At 40.9% G+C, this 11,104-nt stretch overlaps 2 non-coding genes across 2 annotated transcripts; both read left to right on the top strand.

Annotated features, from left to right (window-relative positions):
- Positions 1-2,098: 2,098 nt before the first annotated feature.
- TRNAK-UUU (transfer RNA lysine (anticodon UUU)) lies at positions 2,099-2,171 on the top strand. Its single transcript has one exon. It is a non-coding gene; the product is annotated as a tRNA-Lys (tRNA).
- Positions 2,172-2,305: 134 nt separating this feature from the next.
- TRNAK-UUU (transfer RNA lysine (anticodon UUU)) lies at positions 2,306-2,378 on the top strand. Its single transcript has one exon. It is a non-coding gene; the product is annotated as a tRNA-Lys (tRNA).
- Positions 2,379-11,104: the final 8,726 nt, after the last annotated feature.

Genomic DNA, 11,104 nt, shown 5'->3' with positions numbered 1-11,104 from the left:
AAAGCAACTCTAATGTTTAAGCATTGACTGCCACATACAATATGCACACACAATCTTCTGCGATATATATACATAAACAACAAAAGAAATACTCATCAACATGACATCCTAGATATTTCTCTTACATCGAGGTGTCACACTTTAAGGATATTGGTGTTAAGGATGTCTTTGGCCTTTCTTCCTGCTAAGGTTTCAACTTAGGCTCATGTTTTGTGGGCATTTCACCATATTTCTCTACAAAATTTGTATTCCCCAACCCCAAGGAACATCGAAACTCCAAAAGAAAACAGTTTTCAAAGTTCCCGGAACTTTCCCAAGCTCCCATTACAGCTGGCCCTGAAAAGGGAACGTTCTCATACAGTTCCAAAGCTCCCAGGACCTGGAAAACCATTGGAACTAGTTTCCCAACCCTTAATAGAATTTAAAACCCTAACAGAAAAAACATTCAATAAAAATTAAATTAAAAACTTAAACATAACCGTCATATATATTATTTATAAAAAACATGGCGTAAATAATTTAATGGCACTACCCAAATTGCATTTTCTTTCCCAATTTTGATAAGCATGTGCACTTAACCCATCTTCTTCTCCAAGTGGAGAATACATAAAAGAAAAACAAACAATATTGATTAGGTTTAGTCAAACCACACCGCTAGTTATTATTGATCTAATTTAAATGAATTTTATTTTATTTTTATTTTTATATAATTTTACTAAGCGTTAAAATGTTAAATAGGACATGACATTATAACATTTTTTCTATGGTTTTAAATAATTTTACCATGTCAAAATATTAAACAAAACATGACATTGTACATCTCTTCTATGTTGGATCATAGAGCTATTATTATTAATCTAATTTAAATATTATTATTATTATTATTATTATTATTATTATTATTATGATTATGTTGTGAAGTCAAAATGTTGAACAACACATGAAAATATTAAATAGGACAGGACAATACATTACAACATATTTTTCATACTGGGTTAAAGAGAGCCTCTCTGTACAATAATTTTATCTTGTTGGAGAGCGCCTGAGGACAATAATACTTCTTATAAATAGTAATTAGCCATTTGAAATTTTATATAACATGTTTAGAAAAAATATGTATATAATATATTTAAGCGCATTGTTAATGGAGTTGTCTTTAGTATGACTTTTTGGGAGTTGTATTTAGTGCGACTTTTAGGAGTTTCCGTTGCGGAAAATTTTGTAGTGAAATCTTGATTTGTTAACCAAAGTCTTTCGGTAGAAATCACATAACACAAATTTTTGGCAGACTGTTTCGAACCAACTAGTGTCATTGATCATCAGCACCATAATTGTGTTATTTAAACTAGTTTTTTTTTACTGTGTTTAGAACCAACTAGTGTCATTGATCATGAGGACCATATTTGTGTTATTTAAACTAGTTTTTTTTACTGTCTATATGGATTCGGCACCTTGAAAAACCTCTAAGGCCCTAACCTCTAGGGCGCTTCTATTGTGTAAGGTTACCCATCAAATTTGTGATTTCAATGAATTCTTGCCAGATTTTAGAGAAATTAAACCAAAGAGACCAAAAAAGCTTCCAAAAAATTACACTAAAAACAACTCAATTGTTAATTCAGGTAAAATTTAAAAAAAGTAATTTAAACAAATTCAAATAGGTATAATCGTTAATTCCTTAATTATTGTTTTTTCAATTTTTTTTTATATCTAATAAACTTATTAAATAATTGTAAATTTTAATGAGCATCTTTTATTTTAATCTAATAAAGTAATTTGATATCTAATCGTAAAATTAATTTATTATTGATAAAATAACACTCCTAATTATGAATAACGGCTAACTATTTAAAATTTGATGTACCTTACTTAAGGCTTGTAAAATCTCAAGTAAAAGTGATATAAACAAACCCAACAAACCCGAAGGGACAATCAGCGATATTTTAATTATTCCCTTTTCCACAAAACAAATTTATAGCCAATGAATTTGTGAAAACAATTGGATTAATAGACAATCTGAGCTTTCAGGTTTGCGTTGATATAAAATACAATCATTTATGTATTAATTCTGAAAAATATCCATTAAGATGAAAATGTACTAGCCGTCTTAGCTCAGCTGGTAGAGCGCGTGGCTTTTAACCACGTGGTCGTGGGTTCGATTCCCACAGACGGCGCTGTGATTTTTAAATTTGTTCTCCAATCGACCATTTTTGCCGTTTTAGGTCGGCCGGTAGAGAGCGTATCTTTTAACCATGTGGCTAAATTATTTTAGTTATTTTATAGTTTAATACGTGAATCCCACAGCACTGCCGTCTTAGCTCAGCTGTTAGAGCGCGTGGCTTTTAACCACGTGGTCGTGGGTTCGATTCCCACAGACGGCGTTTCTGGTAATTTTACTTTTAGCAGTTTTTTAATTCGGGGTAAAACCGCGTAATTTTCTTTTATTTGACAGTTTTTTTTTAACTCTGGGGGCAAAGTTCGACGACCTTGGAGAAGCATCTTGAAAATAGTCGTTAACTAGCATTTGCACCAGATGTTGCAAAGGAAACGCCGTAAGGCATAAATTGAAGAACACAAATACAACAAAAGAATACTTTGATAAAGAATAAAAATATATTGAACGCTCAAATCAATGCCCCATTAACTGAAACCAGTTAGTAGACATATCTATCAACATTAGGATTATATACAATGATCAAGAAATTTCCCATATACAAACAGCACCTTCCACAACAACCTTTTGTCACATCCACATTTTAGAAAATGCCTTGGAACGTGATTGGAATCTCCCATATTGTGTTTTTAATTATGCAGATAAATCTTCCATATTGCTATTTTCATCATGAATATTGTTAGTTCATTGTTGTAAAGTGTTAGTGTGTTAAATTCAATACTGTAAGTTTGACAAGCGAAAAAAATTCCTCAATTAGCATAATATGCATTTTTCTCTCACCATGTATTTTTCAGTCATGCATTACAAAACTTCCATCAAAGAGCACAAGTAACAGATTAACATGTATTTTCCCTTCATTATTTTCATCACAGAGCCAAGAAATCTACGCCTTATCTATAAAGTAACAAAAACATTTTGAAATAAGTTTAATATTTCAAGCCAGTGTCTAACCTATAAAGTAACAAAAACTTTTTGAAATAAATTTTATAGTTTAAGCAATTGACTAACCTAATTTAATAATTGAAAAATTCTCAAAGATGAATTATACTCCATAATAAGAGAGCCAACATTGGAGCCCATACTTTCACTAATAGGAAAAGAAACACAACCACTTGTTAAGAAGAAATTCAAGTAATAATAATAAAACAAAAATAATAAACATTAAAGTATAAAATGGTATTTCCAACGGACAGGTATAAATATACATGCTCTATGTCCATTGTTAGATTAAATGGGTGTGGAGAAAGGGCAAGAAGCATGTTCAATTTGTTTCTAAATGAGTGGTTATCTAAGCTCGTAAACATAATAAAAAAGATATTTATTACAACAACTTCTATATGATTATTCTTTTTGAAACATAGTTAAAACCATAAATTAACAATTTCAGAAACCTACACATGTTAGAAACAATCAGATAAGCCATGATGATTGAGTTTCCCGTTACTTCAAGTCTTTGTTGATTGTGTCCACTGAATGAGCCAAGTTCATGTTAGCTTTGGTTGAGTTGATGTAAAAATGTGTAGTGGAGTTGATATCAACTAAGGTCTAGTTGTAGAATCACCAAACTGAGTTGAAGTTGGCTTAGCTAGACATACAAGGTAAAACCAGCTGACCAATAAAGTTTGTCATAACTATAAACAGAGACAGTTATAGTATCTGTTGATCCGGATTTAAGTAGGAACGCAATAGATTACAGAGATAACCATAAATACAGAGATGCGATAACCATAAAAACAGAGATACAGCGGAAATAATACTTCATTTCACTAATGGAGAATACTGAAATATGCTTACAAATAGAAATGACCCAGCTAGGGCGATGGTAGCTTATCTCTGAGAAGAGATGTGTCGGCTACATGCCTCTGAACTGTTCCGAACTGTCTTTACAATGAGGCTCGAAGGCCTATTTATTATTGAGAAACAATGGAAAACCCTAAACATTCGAAAACCTAACCCTAGAAGATGAAAACGCCAAACTATGGGCCCCGTTTGGGTAAATTGGTACATCAACTTCCCGGGGTCGTAACTTTGGCATACGATCTCCGTTTTACGCGCATGATAGCCCGTTGAAAAGATCTTTCTGAGGACTATAACGCAAACAACGATTTTTTTATCTAAAAAATCGCAGGAGCGGGATTTCCCAAAAAACATCGTTTAGGGCCTCAAAACGGCTCCGGAAGTTCAGGACCCGAAAACTGCTAAAAATAGTAAATTGTGCTATAATTAAGGAAACTGAAAATGTCAAGAGGGACAATGGTGGGGGTCTAGGTGGACTTGGCAGGTGGCCACCAATATCCACCTGGATCATTCCTCCCCCCTTAGGAAGCAATGGTCCCCATTGCGTTGAGTTCCTCCATGAGATGGGGAAACTTTTGCTGAACTTGGTCCCTGGTGAGCCACTTGCCATTGTGAAGGAGTTGGCCTGCTTTGACAACTCGATACAGTTGAATATTCTGTTGGCGAGTATTCTTGATCTGTGTGTCCATGATTCGATCAGTTGCAGCTTGTTCCATGCAATCTGGATTTAATTCTGTGGGGGTGAGCTGTTCTGCAATGTCGGATGTATCTAGCAATGGTGGAAAGTATGGCCGAAGGCGGTCCACATTGAACACTGGGTGCAGGCCAAGGAATGGGGGAATGCTGAGTTCAAATGCATTGTTTCCCACAGCCTTAGTAATGGTGTAGGGACCATATCGGAGTGGTCTCAGTTTCCGATAGGCTCCAGTAAGGCGTTCCTTTTGTAAATGCAACCAGACTTTGTCACCCACCTGGAACTTGTGTGGCACTCGATGTTGATCATGTCGCTGCTTGAACTTGGCATTTGATTTCTCCAGAATGTCATGGACCTGCTGGCGAATATGTTGGATGTGCTCAATGAAGCTGGTCGCCTTGTTTGTTTCAGACTGGACATGAGCAGAATCTGCGTGAGTAGCTGCAAATGGCATGGCCACATCAATGGGGCATAATGGCTGGAATCCCAAGCCCACCTGAAAAGGGCTATGGCCAGTGGAGCTGTGAAGAGCTCGGTTGTAGCTGTGTTGAACATAGGGGAGGCTCTCGTCCCATGTGCGTGGATGCTTTGAGTTGTACATGCGCAGAATGTGTACAATCATCCTATTGACAACCTCTGTCTGGCCATCAGTTTGAGGATGGAAGGCGGTGGACTTAGTGAGTTTGGTGTCCAGCATTGACCAGAGACTGGACCAAAATGTACTGAGGAACCGACTGTCCCGATCTGAGATGATAGACTGTGGAATCCCAAAGTGCACCCAAACTCGTTCAAAGAAGAGTTTAGCAGTGGCTTCTGCTGTGATGTTCTTCTTGCAGGCCGCCATGATGGCCATCTTCGAGAACCTGTCGACGACTACAAAAACACAGTCATTTCCATGCTTAGTGGAAGGAAGGCCAGACATGTAATCCATGGAGATGGATTCCCAAGGTTGGCTAGGGGTAGGCAGTGGGGTATAGAGGCCTTGCTTCTTGATGGTCGGTTTGGCAATGGCACAGGCAGTACATGATCTGATGTACTTCCCAACATCCTGTCGAAGATTCGGCCAATAGAAATACTTTTGCAGCACTGCCACTGTTTTCTCGACCCCGAAATGACCAGCAACTCGACTATAGTGTGCTTCCCAAATCATCTTGGCACGCTCGCTTGAAGGAACACAAAGGTGACCCAAGTGGCATAACAGGTCGTCCTGGAGGTGAAAATCTGGAACATGCTGACCCTCCAAGAGGTTCTGGTATGTGTGGCCGAATTCCGGGTCGCTTTTGTAGAGCAGTGGCCAATCAGAAGTCTCGTGCCCACAAGAGTTGAGGACGGTGGTTAACGCCATGATTGGTGGTCGACTGAGGCAATCTGCAACATTATTAGTGCTGCCCTTCTTATACTTGATATTCAAATGGAACTGTTGCAGGTATGTGGACCACTTCTGATGGCGATCATTCTGCAATTTCCCTTGGGTCTGTATGAACTGTAGGGGTCGGTGGTCTGTGTGGATGACCGTTTCCTTCCCCAAAATGTAGTGCTTCCATTGCCGACAAGCCTGTACAATGGAATACATCTCTTTATCATAAGTGGGATACTTCCGGACCGTGTCTGAAAGTGTTTCACTGTGATATGCCACAGGATGCCCGTGTTGAGTAAGGACTGCCCCAATAGCATAGTCAGAGGCATCTGTCTCGACCTCAAATGGTTGTTGTAAATCTGGTAAAGCGAGCACTGGTGCTGTGCAGAGGCGATCTTTCAACTCTATGAATGCCTTCTGTTGAGATTCAGACCAAAAGAATTTTGCCTTCGCCCCGCCCTTGGTGACTTGACTCAAAGGCCAAGTGATATGAGAAAAACCCAACACGAACCTGCGGTAGAAGTTGGCAAGACCTAGAAAGCTGCGGAGCTCTGTCAGAGTGGTCGGAGATGGCCAATCCCGAATGACTTTGATCTTGGCTGGATCCACATGCACCCCCTGTTCATCAATAATGTATCCCAGATACTGAACCTGGGTCATGCCAAAAGTGCATTTCTCCAAATTGGCACATAGCTTGTGTTGCCGCAGTGTTTGGAGAACCTGTCGGATGTGGTGGAGGTGCTCTTCCCAACTCTGGCTGAAGATCAGAATGTCATCCAAGTATACCACTACAAATGAGTTGGTGTATGGCCGCAAGATGTCATCCATTAGCCTCATGAAGGTTGCAGGAGCATTTGTCAACCCGAAAGGCATAACCAACCATTCGAAAAGGCCCTCTTTGGCTTTGAAGGCAGTCTTCCACACATCAGAGGGTTCAATTGGTACCTGGTGATATCCTGACTTCAGATCAATCTTGCTGAAATATTTTGCCCCCTTTAGTTGGTCTAGGAGGTCATCAATCCGCGGGATCGGGTACCTATTACGGACAGTGATCTTGTTCAGCGCTCGATAGTCAATACAGAGTCTCCAAGTCCCATCCTTCTTCTGTACCAACACAATTGGGCTCCCGCAAGGCGATGAACTCGGACGGATGTGGCCTTTTTGCAGAAGCTCCTGAATCTGCCTCTTGATTTCATCGTTCTCCAAAACGGAGCGCCGATAAATTGGTCCATTGGGTAAGGGTGCACCTGGGGTCAGATCGATGGAGTGCTTGACCTGACAGTGCAGAGGAACCCCTACGGGGGAGGTGAAGATGTCCTCGTACTCCTCCACGACCTTGTCCATCTGTAGTTGTCGTGCAGAGGGGCCCTGTCTGGAGGTTGTGGCCACCGTCTTCTTCTTTCCTTGAGGGCGTATCATCAGGAAAACAAATTTTCCAGTTTTTGAAATGAGCTTACTGCATTGTTTTGCAGTAATCAAAGAGATGGCAGTAGGCGGTGCTACCTCTGGTATCCTGTACAACTGATTTCCCAAAGTAATAATAACAGCACGGGGCCTTGATTCATACACAGCATGTCGCTTCCACAAGTATGGTTGTCCTAATAATACATCACAAACTTCAAGTGGAGCAATGTCACACAATACCTCATCTGTGAAGGGCTTGATGTTGTATGGAAGGCGACACTGTTGGCTCACGCGAAGATCCCGTCCTTGGTGCAGCCACCCGATAGTGTACGGTTGTGGATGTGCTGTGGTCGGTAAGCCCAACCGCTTCACGACCTCTGCCGAAATGAGGTTTTTTTGGCTCCCGCTATCGACAATGAACTGTAGTGGGGAGCCCCTTACCCACATCTGGGAGTGGAAGAGACGCTCCTCCTCCTCTGGATCTTCGGGTTCATTTTTCTGGATCTTGGCAGTAGCAACAGTGGCGTTGGGATCCGCATCAATGATCTGCTTCCCTTTGTCATTCCCCTTGTCGGTTTCTGACTCAGAGTCGGAACATGCATCTGATTCTGAAACCTTTAGTTCAGCCATCAGTGACTGCTTGGCCCGACACTCACTTGTGTTGTGAGTGGAGCTCTTATGGAACTCACACCATTTTCCCGTGTCCTTTTTCGGCTTTGCGGCACTGTTCTTTGCTTGTAGCTTTTGCGGGTTGTCTTGGGCTGCCCCGCCTTGGCTTTGTCCCTTGTTCTGTGGTTTAGGAGCACCTTTCCCTTGCTTTGGATTTGTAGATCCAAAGTCTCGCTTCTTTTGTTTAAACTTCTGCTCGATCTTGACGGCATATCGGTATGCTATGCCGAGCGATGAGATGTTCAGGAATTCCATTTCTTCCTGGATGTACTTGTGCAGGCAGCCGCGGTATTTGAGTATCAAATGCTGCTCCGAATCCTTGATACCCAACTTCGTGCGAAGGGTATGGAAAAGATTGGTGAACTCTGGCACATCTTGATCCCTTCCCTGCCGCAGCGTGGTCCACTTTATGTATTCATCCTCATAGCTTCCAACAGGGTAGTATTGCTCCTTGATGGCATCTCGGAATGAATTCCAGGTGGGTGCGGCTGAGAATAGCGAGCCTGTAGTTTCATCCTTCTGCTCGCAGTAGGTCTCCCACCAGTCCTTGACGTGGGGGGCTGCTTTGAGAAGAGCGAAAACAATCTTTTCCCGACTTGAAAATTCATGAACAGAAAAATACCCATCTAGCAGATTTAACCATTTATCTACGGCATCTGCGTCTATTTGACCCTCGAAGATGGGGATGTCAAAATTAACTTGTACCTTAAACGGTGTGGCGTTTCCAGAGTAGCTGCTGGAAGCTGATGCGTCACCTTTGGGTAGCCGCTGAAGGATTTGGGCAAAGTTGTCCATCATCGCGTTCCGTTGTCGCTCGAGGGCTTCTTCGAGCAAGATTTTGATGGGATCTCCTGCTCCCTCGTCTTTCTTATCCGCCATGGGAGGCCGTCGAGATTTGCGAGGCTGGTCTTGCAAGGGTTCGACCAGCTCAAGCCCTAACTCCTTATATCCCGACCTCGTCGGGGACATGCAAAGAAAAACAGAGAAAAAGCAGACCGCTCTGATACCACTGATCCGGATTTAAGTAGGAACGCAATAGATTACAGAGATAACCATAAATACAGAGATGCGATAACCATAAAAACAGAGATACAGCGGAAATAATACTTCATTTCACTAATGGAGAATACTGAAATATGCTTACAAATAGAAATGACCCAGCTAGGGCGATGGTAGCTTATCTCTGAGAAGAGATGTGTCGGCTACATGCCTCTGAACTGTTCCGAACTGTCTTTACAATGAGGCTCGAAGGCCTATTTATTATTGAGAAACAATGGAAAACCCTAAACATTCCAAAACCTAACCCTAGAAGATGAAAACGCCAAACTATGGGCCCCGTTTGGGTAAATTGGTACATCAACTTCCCGGGGTCGTAACTTTGGCATACGATCTCCGTTTTACGCGCATGATAGCCCGTTGAAAAGATCTTTCTGAGGACTATAACGCAAACAACGATTTTTTTATCTAAAAAATCGCAGGAGCAGGATTTCCCAAAAAACATCGTTTAGGGCCTCAAAACGGCTCCGGAAGTTCAGGACCCGAAAACTGCTAAAAATAGTAAATTGTGCTATAATTAAGGAAACTGAAAATGTCAAGAGGGACAATGGTGGGGGTCTAGGTGGACTTGGCAGGTGGCCACCAATATCCACCTGGATCATCTGTCCTTACCTTTGGGTATATTGGCTGTGAGATAAGAAGTGAGGAGAAGCGGAGGACACCATTAAAGCAGCAGTAGCAGAGGAGGTTTCAATTGGGGCGACCTGGGAACACATCCACATTACTCTAAACTCTTGATCTCTCCATTAGTCCTGTGAATGTGTTGCAAGGTCACCCCAGTCGAGCCTGCTCTGTCTCATTTATTCATGTGAGCCCAATATGCAGGGGAAACCCTTTCTGAAACTGCGTCAATGAATGTCTGTAATTTATAATTTATTGAAATGAGATTGATAGAGAAGAAGAAAGGAACCGAAATCTGGTAGTACAAGCAATACACGTGAAGTGCAGATATGGCCCTGAGATTTATGTTGAGTTAGGTCGAAATTAGATGGTTTCACACACTGTCGGTGGAAGCAATGAAAGGGCTTAATCTCCTCCATATTTAGGTTGAAAGGACAGCGCCATGATGGGAGGTCAGTATGAAATTGCAATGTATGGAATGTACTCTAGTACTATTTTTACCAGGAAAAATTGAATAGTACAAACAATAATACTTTATTATAATAATAGAACGAATTGAAGTATAGTAAGGTTTGAAGGTGTCAAAGCCAGTGTGAATGCTGACGTGTCTAGCAGTGACTATTGAGACTATGACATTAGCCAGGGACTTGCACACCAAAACCCAAAACCAGTTTCTGGCCCGATAAATATTTTGTCATGGATGACATGTTATAAATCATATACATTTCACAACTTGCTTGACCACGGTAAGATAAGCACCGTACCTACCTAATGTATAAAAGAAGACTGATAAGCAGGTATTGGTTGTGAGATAAGAAGTGAAGAGAAGCGGAGGACACCATTAAAGCAGCAGTAGTAGAGGAGGTTTCGATTGGGGCGACCTGGGAACACATCCACATTACTCTAAACTCTTGATCTCTCCATTAGTCCTGTGAATGTGTTGCAAGGTCACCCCAGTCGAGCCTGCTCTGTCTCATTTATTCATGTGAGCCCAATATGCAGGGGAAACCCTTTCTGAAACTGCGTCAATGAATGTCCGTAATTTATAATTTATTGAAATGAGATTGATAGAGAAGAAGAAAGGAACCGAAATCTGGTAGTACAAGCAATACACGTGAAGTGCAGATATGGCCCTGAGATTTATGTTGAGTTAGGTCGAAATTAGATGGTTTCACACACTGTCGGTGGAAGCAATGAAAGGGCTTAATCTCCTCCATATTTAGGTTGAAAGGACAACACCATGATGGGAGGTCAGTATGAAATTGCAATGTATGGAATGTACTCTAGTACTATTTTTACCAGGAAAAATTGAATAGTACAAACAATAATACTTTAT

The sequence above is a fragment of the Pinus tabuliformis genome, chromosome 6, assembly GCF_031772625.1.
Source record: "Pinus tabuliformis cultivar Carrire ecotype Pingquan chromosome 6, CPIR1, whole genome shotgun sequence".
In the NCBI taxonomy this organism is placed as follows: Eukaryota; Viridiplantae; Streptophyta; class Pinopsida; order Pinales; family Pinaceae; genus Pinus; species Pinus tabuliformis.
The sequence above is the reverse complement of the archived record's forward strand: the minus strand, read 5'-3'. Positions and strand labels throughout refer to the sequence as shown.